At 38.8% G+C, this 12,377-nt stretch overlaps 1 long non-coding RNA gene across 1 annotated transcript in view; it reads left to right on the top strand.

The window, feature by feature from the left end:
- The window catches only part of LOC134170821 (uncharacterized), a 65,562-nt gene extending 53,902 nt beyond the window's left edge, over positions 1 to 11,660 (top strand). The window contains exon 3 of the long non-coding RNA XR_009967389.1: positions 11,011 to 11,660. This is a non-coding gene — a long non-coding RNA (uncharacterized LOC134170821). The remainder of the gene's footprint in view (positions 1 to 11,010) is intronic.
- The last annotated feature ends 717 nt before the right edge of the window (positions 11,661 to 12,377 follow it).

Here is a 12,377-nt window from a genome sequence, read left to right as displayed (position 1 = left end):
AACATCAACAACTTTATAGACTAATGTAAACAAAGTGTTCAGAAAATATTTCATTTTCTCTCTGAAATGAATATGGTTCTTTTCCCTGAGGCATAGTAAGACTGCTCAGATGTGGAATAACTAGTAATCCAGAATAGAGCAGTAGTGGGATAAGTTCAGCTGTGACAAGATGATTGCCTTTTGCCTGTGTGTTGAAATAGGTAAACATAAGTCAAGGTATGAAGCTGGTTGATCACTGAAAAACATGTAAAAATATCTGAAATTGTTTTTCCACTTAGAGCGTAAGGTGCAGTTTTTGCAGAGCTGAAGCGGTCTCTACTTCTGCTATGTACTTTCAGTGTCATCAGCTGACCAAATGATTACAACTTCTTGTTAGAGTTATGACAAAATTCATACATCTGCATTAACAGCCAGGATTCTGCTCCAGGTTAAGACTGCTAAATATTGGTATTTTCATACAGGTGTCAATCTATATGTTCTGGTTCCCCTGCCCTCTCTGTCCCTTCCCTAACCTTTCCACTTCCACTTCCACTTCCACTTCTGGAAATGCATTCTATTTCCAGGATGTTTTTTTTTTTTTTATTATTATTTTCACAATTTATGCATGGAATCATATTAATACCTCTTGCAACTATTTTCTTGTGAAAATAATCCTCTCCTGCCAGCCCAAAGTTCACCTGTGCCCTAATGATCTCTTTTGGTTCCAGTGTGAATAAATGAGGAATGTCACTTACTGCTTCAGGAGCATTGACTTTGGCAGCTAAGTTTACTTCCAGTAGTAAGCTTTAATTACTTTAACAATTATAATGTAATTGACTAAATCTCCACTGACTGCACACAACGCCTATCCTGGTGGGACTGTACATCCCCTCTGGTCTCTGCCCAGTGCTCCCCAGAACATGGTAACAGCTGTATTCCATTAGTAAGCAAGTAGACATTCTCCAGATTTATGCCAGTAGAAGAAGTAGCTCTTGCCTTTGTTGTTGAGTGGATATTGAGACATTCTGGATCTTGCTTTGTTTCTCACCTAATGTAATGGTTTAATCATTCAATATAAATAATTGCCTCGCTACATGTCTTTGGGTTTGTATGAGAGGATCTGTCAATGCTGCTTTCTAAGCAGAGGTCTCTGGACCAAAGTTTATTGATGTTTTTGGGTATAGTGTGTCAAAAGGCCTTCCTTCAAGTGGCTGCCCCATAAAGTGAGTGGTACAGCAGGAACCTAGTCTGAGATGTGTTTTCTCATTGAATTACATGTGATTGTCAATAGTTTGGGAGTTAGAAAGTTGAAGCTTGCTGTAAGATGTAGTTATGTTGTCTTCTTAAATATGCTGTTTTAAACTGTGACAGGAGATACTTTCAAAAAAATAAAATCCACCAGTGTTGCTATTTGCAACCATTTTCTTTGTGTACATGAACTAGATATAAGGATGAATAGTTTTCAGAACCATGCACTCAAACAGAACAGAAGCTGCTTGTTCAGCTTTGTGCCTCTGGAGACATCTCCCCCCCCCCCCCCCTTATTCTTCAGTCTCTAGGTCTAGGTGTGTGCCTGCCGTCTATGATTGCTGGTCTTCTACAACCTGAACCACATCTCTTGGATCATCTTCTTCAGCATCTCTGGGAAGCACTGAACCCACAAGGAGTAGCACCACGTTCCCTACCCCGTGCTTGCATGCTATGCTCCTAGACAGTCCTTGGCCAGCATGAGAGCAATTATAAATCAGTCCTACCTAGTCACAAGCTAAGAGTGCTGATAATGAGCTCTGCAGGAATGTGGCTTGCATTGCCAGGCTAGGCCAGCTCTGCATGCTTGGTGTGAAACAAGCTCTTTTAGAAGGGATTTCTTGGATAAAGATTCACTGAGATTTTCCAGGCTGATTCTGCCCTTGTAGGAATTGTGGGAAGGTGCATGCATAGCTTTGAGATCTTCAGGAGCAACACTGATTCCTGAAGTACACCAGTGTTGTGCTTTATGCAGCTGAAATTCCTCTGCCTGAACCAGTTTGGGTAATGGGAACAGTCTTGATGGAAAATGAGATATACCAGTCCTTTTGTAGAGAAGACTCATTTCAGAGGTAGGGAGACAGGAATGAGACTGGGAAGGAGCACAGAAAGCAGAGTTTTGCTTTGGCATCCAGAATCCAGTATAGGAACATGGAAAATTAATAACTTCTGGCTTCTATGCCGTCTCCAACAGTTCAGAAAATCAACAGATCACAAAAATTACTTTGAGGTGATTAAAGATTAAATGAAAGAATAAACAGACTGACTGTAAACCTGTCTCTTCCTTTCCTTCCCCACTCTCTGCACATAACCAGTCAGTCCTAGGTGAATGCCAGAAGGGCCAGGTGTCCTCCCTTTCCCTCCTGCTACTACCATGAAGTTTCAGGATACCTTTCAGTGCTTTCCTGGAGCTTTGCAGCTGTGCATTATGGCTTTCAAGGGGGATTGGCTAGATAACATGCTTTGGCTCCTCAGACAGTAATTACTTCAATGGAATTGCTAGGACAAAGAAACATTTCTCAGGTGAATGGATACAGCACAAACATGCAGGTTGTATTTCTGCAAACTGCAAATAGAGCCCAATCATTCATGCAATTCCTCCTTCCAATGCCAGCCTCTCCTCCCCTACTTTCTGGAGAGAGGTGATAGGGAATAGTTTGTGCTTATAAATAAATTTGCACAGAAGAGTTAATGAGCTGTGGAAACTGTCACAGAGGTAGCCAAAGACATTTTTCAGAGAAGGGATCACACATCTTTTTGGTACTACAAACAAGGCTATTTCTGTAGTAACTGAAGCAAAAAAAACCAAAACAAAACAAAAAAAAGGAAAAAATCTTCATTTAAGACTGACCAGAAGGTACCTAATTTAGAAAAAAGGGAAATCCCACCCCAAACCAGCTGAAACTGCCTTTTTTATTATTATTGTTTTAATCATTATAAATATGAAAAGAATATCCTGGAGTCAGTTCAGAAAGCTTCTGGAGAAAAGCATGTATCCTCCCCTGCATCTCTTGGAAATCTCATCTGTGATGGGAGAGATCTGGGTCCCAATCAGATCTTCCACTTTTTTTTACCTGAGGCTATGATTTGACATAACAGTAGGCTACCCTACGTGTTCCCACCCCTTCAACTGTTCCATGACAATTTGTACAGTTACTCTGAATTAAGTAAGACTCTGGCAGAAAAATGACTTGGCAAAAGAATGTACCTGTTTTTTTATTCCCTAACACAGACGGGTTTATTACAGTGGTTCATGGCACCCCTGGTGAAGAGACAGCAAGAAGATTGAATGTATTTTATTGCTAATTAATACTTTATAGTGTCAACACCAATCAAAAGTGCCTTTATCTCTATTGACTTATTATTTTCTATTCCAAGAAGGGCTTATGTAAATTAAAATCATGCATTGTTTTCAGGCACAGAGAACCTTATATTCACGGCAGGAATAGTAATTGAAATAATGATTTCCTACTACCTCATATTTACTTAGAATTTCATACAAAATCAGCAGAAAACCAGCACACCATTATTGCATAAAAGCAGTCTTTTGGACCAAAAGATTCTTTAAAGGCAAAAAAATTGCCTTTTTTTGATTTTTATAAGAAAATCCTGCAAACTTCTATTACTGAAGTGGCTCATCTCAACAGCAAAATGACTTCCTTCTCAAGGACTCCTGAGCAGCAACCTGCATGCTGTACCAAAACCCATGCTGGGTAATGCTGTCCTGTTCTGTAGCCCAGAGGGACTGCAGTTTAAAATGAAAGATGACAGGGCTGAAGCTTAAGCTACCAGCTATTCAAATATTTATAAAAGGACAAGGGAGCTGAAGTTTTTGAGAGATTTCTATCAGAAGAGTATGAAAGAATAACAGTAGCTATGAGATTTAAGACATCTTTAATCCTATAGCTGTCCAAACCAGGACTGAAGTGCTTTTGAAATGTGTCTTTGCATTTCCTCTCTTCTTTTCCAAATGGTCACAGATCACCAAAAGGCTTAAAGCCATTTACATTTAGTCTCAAGACTCCCAATAGTTCAGTGTGAGTGTAAGAATTTCACTGATTGATTTGACATGAACTTGGGAGGCACTCTTAAATTCAACCAATGCCCAAAATTTTCACAGTTGTTATGGAACAGGAATCTGGAGAAACAGAACAAAACATGTTCTGGAATGGAAAATAGAAATATTGTTTGTTTTCATTCTGATGATTAAAGGTGGGTTTACTCTTTGTAGTTTGCCTTCTAAATAAAAAAAAAAAATTGTAATCTTAAAAAATAGCTCTGGTACTAGGTATTTTAATTAAATAATGTCAAAACTTTTTTTTTTCGTCAGAGAAATTTGTAAATGCACATTAGGGGAAATTTATGCTGCCCATGGTTATGCAAGAGAGGATTTGAATACGAATTAGTTAAGATCAGCAAATTATACAAAATTCTCTGAAATGTTTTAACTTCTGAACTGTTGTTCCATGTTTAGTTAGCATTCAATTGCATGGCTGGTAGTCAAAGAGAGAATATAGAGATAATTGATCTTCCATATGTATCCTCTACAGTAACAGGAACAGAGTGCATTCCTTTGGCTTATGCAGAAGACATCCAAATAAGAAATCACTTTTTTTTTTTGTCTAATAATTTCTTCTCCAACTTTATTTTTGCAGTGTATTTTGTATTCTGTGCTCAGAGTGATTTTACTTTGAAAGAATTACATCTGAGCTACATGGGTGTGATTTACTGTGAATGAAGCCCGTTATAGATAATTAACTGTAGTGTATTATTGTAATTCTTCTTTTTTTTATTTAAGAGAAGTTTTTCCTCTCTTTCCCTAGGGTGTGTTCCATCTGCTTCAGGATAGGAGGTAGAAAGGGAAGCTATTTATTTTTCATGTTTTTAAAGGCACAGAGAGCGTTAGCTGGGTTCTACTGTTGTAAGACATTTTTTCCTGTACATTTCTCCCTGATATTGCTGAGGCATAATTGTTGTGGCCAAGGACAAGGTCACCCGGGAGATCAACAAGCCATTATAAAAGGCTGAGGATCATGAGAATGGGCTAGAGAATTACCTGAGGCATGGACATCATTCCCCCAAAATCCCTTTTGAGACTACTGGCTGCTAGTGGGCAACCTGGAGCAGCATGTAGCCTTTCCTCTCCAAGCTCCATCCTCCCCTTTCTTTGGTATGACCAACTTGGAAGTATGCAAGTCATGGGTGACCTCTGAAACTTTGGAGCACTGCAAAAAGGGAGTGTGTTGAAGCATCTTTCTCAGAGGAGGGCTCTGCCTGCTGACTTGAGGGGATTGCTGAGAAAACTGCAAGGCTTTTGCCTTTGCCTCAATAACAAACATCAGCTTCACTGAGTATGTTTTTAAGTGCATTGGTCTGAACAGAATTGGAAGGCCCTGGAAGACACAGCCCTGAGAGCTAATTTTGATACACTTTTCATACATTAGAAGCAGATATAAAACATTCCAAAATCTCTCTGGTGTGTTGGTTTCCTGCAGTTGATTTACAGGCTGTGACAGAAAATCCATTTCTGTTCCTGTAGATGCTAAATTCATTACCTTGCCACAGAATTCAGATTCTCCACTTCTCCTTGAACTTCAGCTTGTTGCTATGACGACCAGTGCCAGACAATATATTTTTTCTTCCCACTATTTTCCATTGGCACAGTTGCATATTGCAGTAAAAATAGTATCCTTTTGCAATATTAAAACAAAACCTTGAAAACACAAAAATCACTGCGTTTTATTACATGGGTTCCCCCTATACTGTGACTTGAGGCCATGCATATGCAGAATAAATCTGATTAATCACAATACAATAAAAATCTCTATAAACTAACAGGACACATTTTGTCATAGCTGTACACAAAAAGCCTTTTTTTTTTTTTTTTTCCTTCTTTCAAGCCTTTCCACAGCTGGACATTTTGGGTTACACTAAAATGCTTTTGAAACAGCCACAAAGATTGCATTTTTCTTCAATAAATAACTGGTTATTCTTCCCTGTTTCAGATGTTGACTCCACTTACAGCTGTCAGAAGTATTCAGGGATTAACTTGCCGATAAATGTCCATGCAGTTTTAAGCTCATCTCTCTCTTTAAGTCTTGTTAAAATTCCAAACTGGTTTCTGAGGAGGGGGGTATCTGGTCTTTCCTGCAAGAAATCTAAGGAATGTCAGGAGGATGGAATTTTAATCAGTCAGTCAATAAATGGCCCTTGCTCTCCTGAGCAAGATAGAAGGCTGACAAAGTAAGGAGGTTGGCAAGTACTGCGAGGCAGGCATTCAAAACTGTTGCCTTGACATAAAGTGGGAGACCAGTCAGTGGATGAACTTAATTTTGGTATTATGCTGGTTGGCAGTGCCCTGGCCAAAACCAGAAGGAATTGTACAGACAATTACACTGCAAAATGCCAATGTAAGAGAAATGTTAAACTTGCATTTTATTTTTTTTTTCTCATCACATAGAGCGTGGAATAATATTATCCTGCATTTACCTTTCCATATGTCTTCCATGACTGTTTAATCTTTCAGTTGGTTTTACTGCACCGTTCTTACTACAGTGTATAAGGGAGATAGAACTGCTAATAAATTGATTTTCTTGACATCTCTCTGAGATGAAAGCATACTGCTATCCAGGCTTGTGAGAGCTACATAAGTGACATGAAAGTTAATGCTCAAACTGTATAGGACTAGTCATACAGTCTGAGAAGCCCATGGACTGATTTACAGAGTCCTTAGCTTTTCATGATCCAGGGGACAGACATTCCTTGACTGCAGTTACAGCTGTGAGTTCTCTAATACTAAAGATCTAACCTTTAGAGATTTAACCCTTTAAACCTAATTAAGAGCACAGCCCTGATTCATTCTCAGAATCATAGAATCATAGAATCAGTTAGGTTGGAAAAGATCTTTAAGATCATCATGTCCATCAAGGAATCCTGTAGGAAAATTGCAAGGTGATCATGCATTCAAAGTTCATACTAAAATGCATTAATAAAAGGAATGAATTGATGTCAGTGTATGCTGTTTAGTTCTAGGGTTTCCTATTTTTTTGAATATTTAAATATGGATCTGTAATATTACTCTAAGGTTTTGTTAATGGTTATCTCATTTTTATTTATTCAGGTAGTGTATTTAATCTGACTTACTCAGCATTGCTGAGCATTCTCATTTCAATAGTTATGCTATATCAGTTCTGTGCTTTCTGCAGAGATCTGTGCCCTATGTTTTGGTATCCTCCATCCAAGGAAACACTGGAGAAGACTTCTGTCTCTGCATGATCCTAGGTCCTGTTAGACATGCACTGGACTTTTTCCCTGCACATTTTCTTCACCTACTTAGCACTTTCTATTACAGTCAAACAACTTGCTTCTCTGTGGTGGGATGATGGGATATTTCTCACCTACTACTTGGTGTCCAAAAGCTAGACCTTTAAAGCTGAAACATGCCCACCCTTGGCAGTAGATGGGGAGAAATGCTGTCCTTCAGGATGACTTTTGTCTGAGATCTGAGGTAGAGTGAAACAAGGGTGAGGTCTCAGCTTTACATTTATCATTTTGTGTTTGCCAACAGCACCACTTTTTTTTTTCCCTATGAGGTACAAGAGACCTCATTCTTTAGGGCACATTTAATGCTTCATAGATCCAGGCCCAGAATCTTTCATCTTGACCCTCTGTTACTTTTTATTACTCTATACAGATGCAAATGAGTGTTTTTGTCATTTTTGCTCAGTCATTTGTGTACAAAGTTTGCATATGAAATGAAAATTATAAACTTTCCTGAAAAGACACAGCTTCTAAGGCCTTTGCAGCACTTACATTTCACTATCAGTTATATTGCTCATTTTTACTCTATCATTACCCTGAAATTGGATGTGCCAGATTTTGACACTACACAGATAAATGCCAGACAGCACAGAACATCTGGTTTCAATAACAACAGCAATAATTTCCAGTATTTGTTTTCATAACGAAGGACCAGATTCCAGGAGCATTACTGGTGAGAAGAGCACTGAAAGTGAGAAGGGCATATAACTTATTACATATACAAAAACTATGTTAAAAGAACATTATTAAGGTTGTAAAGTCAAACACTTGAGGCTTAGGAAATGCCAGAATTAAGGTGGTCTGTGCAACTTTAATTTGACCTCGTCAATGTATGCCTCAAGACAGTCTTTAGTTACACGAATGTATATGATTTCTCTCCCAGACACCCACTTTGGTCAGTGCGTAGAAAGTGTAAGTTGCCCATTTAAGGAACAGCTATGCAATACTTATTTTCCTTCTCATGTCTGGCATGTGATGCTTTTACTCTGCCTTGTACAAACTTTGCTCTGAATGAAAATTGGTTAATTTCCTCCCAGGCAGTTTTCTCTTGCTCAGCACTGCTGCAACTGAGAACTTTGTAGCATCATTTCTGAAGAAATCTGTGTTAATAAGTGTCAAGGCCCAGCAGGACTGCTTCTGCTGCTTGGAAGAGTGGGTGCCGAGGGCCTGACACTCATACTGAGGGTGTTTTGCTGCATCCCTGAAGCATATTTTGAATACCCATGAACCATTGGAGTGCATTAGGTGGAGGCACCTGCAGAACAACTTCCAGTTTAATCATACCCAAAGAAATCCAACCTCCATACCCCAGAAGGGCTCAAGAATGAAAACTGAAGCACGGTGAGTGAAGGTGTCTAGGAGATTTGCTTCAAGAACACACTGCAGATCAGAACTAAGAGGCTATGGTAGGCATACCCTGTGAGATGAACATCTGTTTTGCAGATGTAGGAACCACACACACAGAGGTTAAAGCAAAAAGCATCCACTGATTTTGAGTGCTGAATATGAGATACCAGGAATTTAGTCCCTTCAGACTTACCACTTCCAGCAGTTGCTGCTCTAATCCTCTCTCTGACAACGCCTTGCTGCAGTCACAGACCCTGTGGACCTGATATTTTCCTGTTTTAGCATTTCATCCCTGCTGTAATTCAAGCTGACCCTTCACTACACACTAGACTCAGTAAATCAGATAATCTACTTCTATATTAGAAAACTACACACAGCCAGGGCAAGGGTCATAGCGCAGCTTGTTTCCACATGGCTGAATTTTCTCCCTCCCTTGCAGCATTCCCAAAAAGCTGCATCTATATTGCTTGTTGGGTATATAGTTTTGCCCATGCGTCCTCCAAGCTGTGACTGGACAGCTATTCGTGTGTGGAGTATTTTCTCGTCTTTAGCCTGGATAATCATGCAGTTGCCATAGAACAGGGACTATAACTCTGTTTTCTTCCCTTACCAACATCACATTTCCCATATGTGGAGTGTGAGCTCATATTTTTTTTCCATGTCCACAGAACTTGAAATAAATCCAGCTGTATATAGCCAGGAAATTCCAGCACTTGGTATTTCCATTTCCTTAAAACATTCTATTTGTTTTATCTGCATTTAATTTCAGCTGGAGGTTGGGGCTGACAAGTTGCTGATCTGTAAACTTTGCTTGGTTTCATCCCCAGAGCACCATGAACTTTCTGTATGAAGGACAGGCACACGCTCATAAATACCAATTCAGCTTGCTCCTTCACATGATGTGGGAATGTGGATTTTCTTGTCCAACCCTCTTACACATATCGCACTAGCACCCATGAAAGTAGAAGAAAATTACTTCTTTATAACTTAATCAGTGTTTTTTTCTGCCACATTGCCCCAGAACAGTAAGACATCTGATACTACTTTGAGTTTGGACTTGACACTGGCCAATCAGTCAAATTTTCCAAATGTCCGGTATGAGGTATGCTGGTGTTTAACAGGCAGACGAAAATACCTATCCTAAAACAAATGAGTAGCACATATTATTAAATTACATTACTTCAGCTGTACTGAGCTGCTTTCTTAATCAAGTATCATAATGCCAAAATAATGACTAATAGGCGATTGTTAGAAACACTTTCTTGTAGTGAACATGATGGAAGACATAAAGTCAATGAAAATCTTGCTGGTGTAGAAACCACAGCAATAAACCACAGCTGTATGTGTTTTTCATAGCGGATCATCATGCCATATGGATTTTTAATATATGACCTAGTTAGTCCAAACCTTGTCTATTGCTGTTATATATCATTTGTTATAAAGACACCAGACATCTTTGATTTCCCTTGTTGGGTTGAATCTGTTTCTGTCTTTAGGTTATTGCTGCTTCAGTATCTATCTCATCCACCACCTTCCTGATAGTTTTTAATTTTCTTTCATTCTCTTTCTCAATATGCAATTCTCCAAGTGTTTTGAATTGTTTTATGTTGATGGCAATATATCTTGCTGAGGGCACATTTATTGAAACATACTACTTAAGAGCTAATTATAGGGTAGATTATATTTTTCTTTATAGCAAATGCACTTGACTATTTTAATTTCTTGGCAGAAAGAAATAATCAACAACCAACTTAAACACCATACTGTGTATATATTTGTGAACTTGGTGAATGGATGCTAAGGTTCATGACCTTGCTTTAGTATCTCTTAGATAAGGAAAGGCCTTTAATCACTGTAGAAAAAAGAGCTTGCATATATGGTAACAGTAACAAGGAAGTAGCAGATTATTCAGAACTGTATTGTAAGAAAGATGTATATGAAAGAGTCTGTATAAGAGTTTAAAAACTTGGGCTAGTTCCCAATCTGATGTGAGTCTGTGTGTTATTATTGACTTACTTGGTCAGAATTTACTAAGATTTACTTCAGGAAATATGACCCAGATTGCATTGTTTCCTCATGTTGTTCTTATTTGTCTGCTCATTTTCCAGCTGATTATATGGGTGGGCTTTTCCAAGAAGGCAGACCTGCTAGAGACCAGGCAGGAGAAAAAGCAATACATTAACACCCCAGCTGAGAGCACTTGGAAGTTATTCCACAGGTTGAGACAAAGGTGTATGGCAAATGCAGACCCCTAACACAGAGATTGGGGAAGACTTAACATCTTGTTTTCTGGTGGTTTACTCTAAGATTTACTTCTTTGCTTTTTTCATTATATAGGAAAGGAATCCCTCTTTTCTTGCCTGGACAACTTCATAAAGAAGATCCAGACATTCCCCTTGACTGCTATTCAGCCCATCCTTGGCAGCAGAAGGAGGTCTCAGCTCCACATAGGCAAAGAGCAGGAAGGCTAATAGTGAGAACATTCTGGACCTATAAGTGCCAGCATATTTTTACACAAACCAAACAGCTGGTACCCCATACTGTGGGTTTAATGTTTGCTATTTTCAACTTTCTCCATTTTGTTACAATGAAATAAGCGTCCCTACTATTTTTGGTCTATCTGGCTTTAATTTTCTCATAATCCTGTTTTCAAGAAATATGTAAGAAAAAAGGAAACCTGAAATTTTTCACCACAGTGTTTGTCTTTTAGGATTAGATTCAGACAACTTGTTTCAGGTATTAAGTTTAGATGTCTTAATGCCTGAAAAGGAGGCATCCAGCCTTGATGTATTAAGTTCAGTATACTTCCAATGGAGGCGTGTGCTCACCAGAGGGATAGGATAAGGTAGTGTCAGGGTAGCTGCACCTCTCTGAAGCTCATGAAATTGAATCAGAGCTGTGCATTGCATGATTCCCATCAAATGTGATGAAGAGCACCAAATTTCATGGAAGGGTAGGTGTTTGCCTGCTGTGCTTCTGTTTCTTTTAAGTGGTTATGGGAAAAGCACAGGTTCCCCATGCCATGTCAATCAGTCTCGAGAAAAACACAAGATCCCTCCATGCCACATCACTCAGTCATGAGAAAACTTTGGCAGGAGTGAGGCAACCTAACGACTCAGACAAGGCTGCTTTTATGCACTTGCAGGTGTCTAAGCTGAGGTATGCAGAGAATTTCATAGACTTAGCCTGGATCTTGTTTTCAGTCACATATCAAAATGTTAGCTGTGCCTAGTTAGCACATATCATATCAAAACCATGCCAAACATGGAAGCAATGGGAGTCCAAATAGGAGAATATCACCTCTTAAAACACATTAATAAAGTTTTCAAAAATAAAAATAAGTGGAATTCATTAGTCTAAAGTACAGCCTTTAATCTTTTAAAGGCTAGCATAAGCCTATAACCATCAGAGTTCTTAGATGTATCGTATAATATCAAAATGTTTAAATGGGCACTCATACAACTAAATTTTAGACCTGTTGTTCTGTTCAGTATGATCTAATGGCTGGTGCACAGAAGCTGTTGCTAGGACTCCTGGGCTCTGTTTCCCTTTTCTGCCAAGATCTACAGCTAATGAGATGCTATTTTCTGCACTCCTTGGCTAATGCAAAACTGTATTTATTAGGGGTTGTTCTTATGATCTAAGATTTACAATTTCTAATGATCATATGCAAAGTAAACCTTTTATTTACTTAACCACCATGG

The sequence above is a fragment of the Pezoporus occidentalis genome, unplaced genomic scaffold, assembly GCF_034315485.1.
Source record: "Pezoporus occidentalis ecotype Australia unplaced genomic scaffold, CSIRO_AGI_Poc_V1 ctg39, whole genome shotgun sequence".
NCBI lineage: Eukaryota > Metazoa > Chordata > Aves > Psittaciformes > Psittacidae > Pezoporus > Pezoporus occidentalis.
The sequence above is the reverse complement of the archived record's forward strand: the minus strand, read 5'-3'. Positions and strand labels throughout refer to the sequence as shown.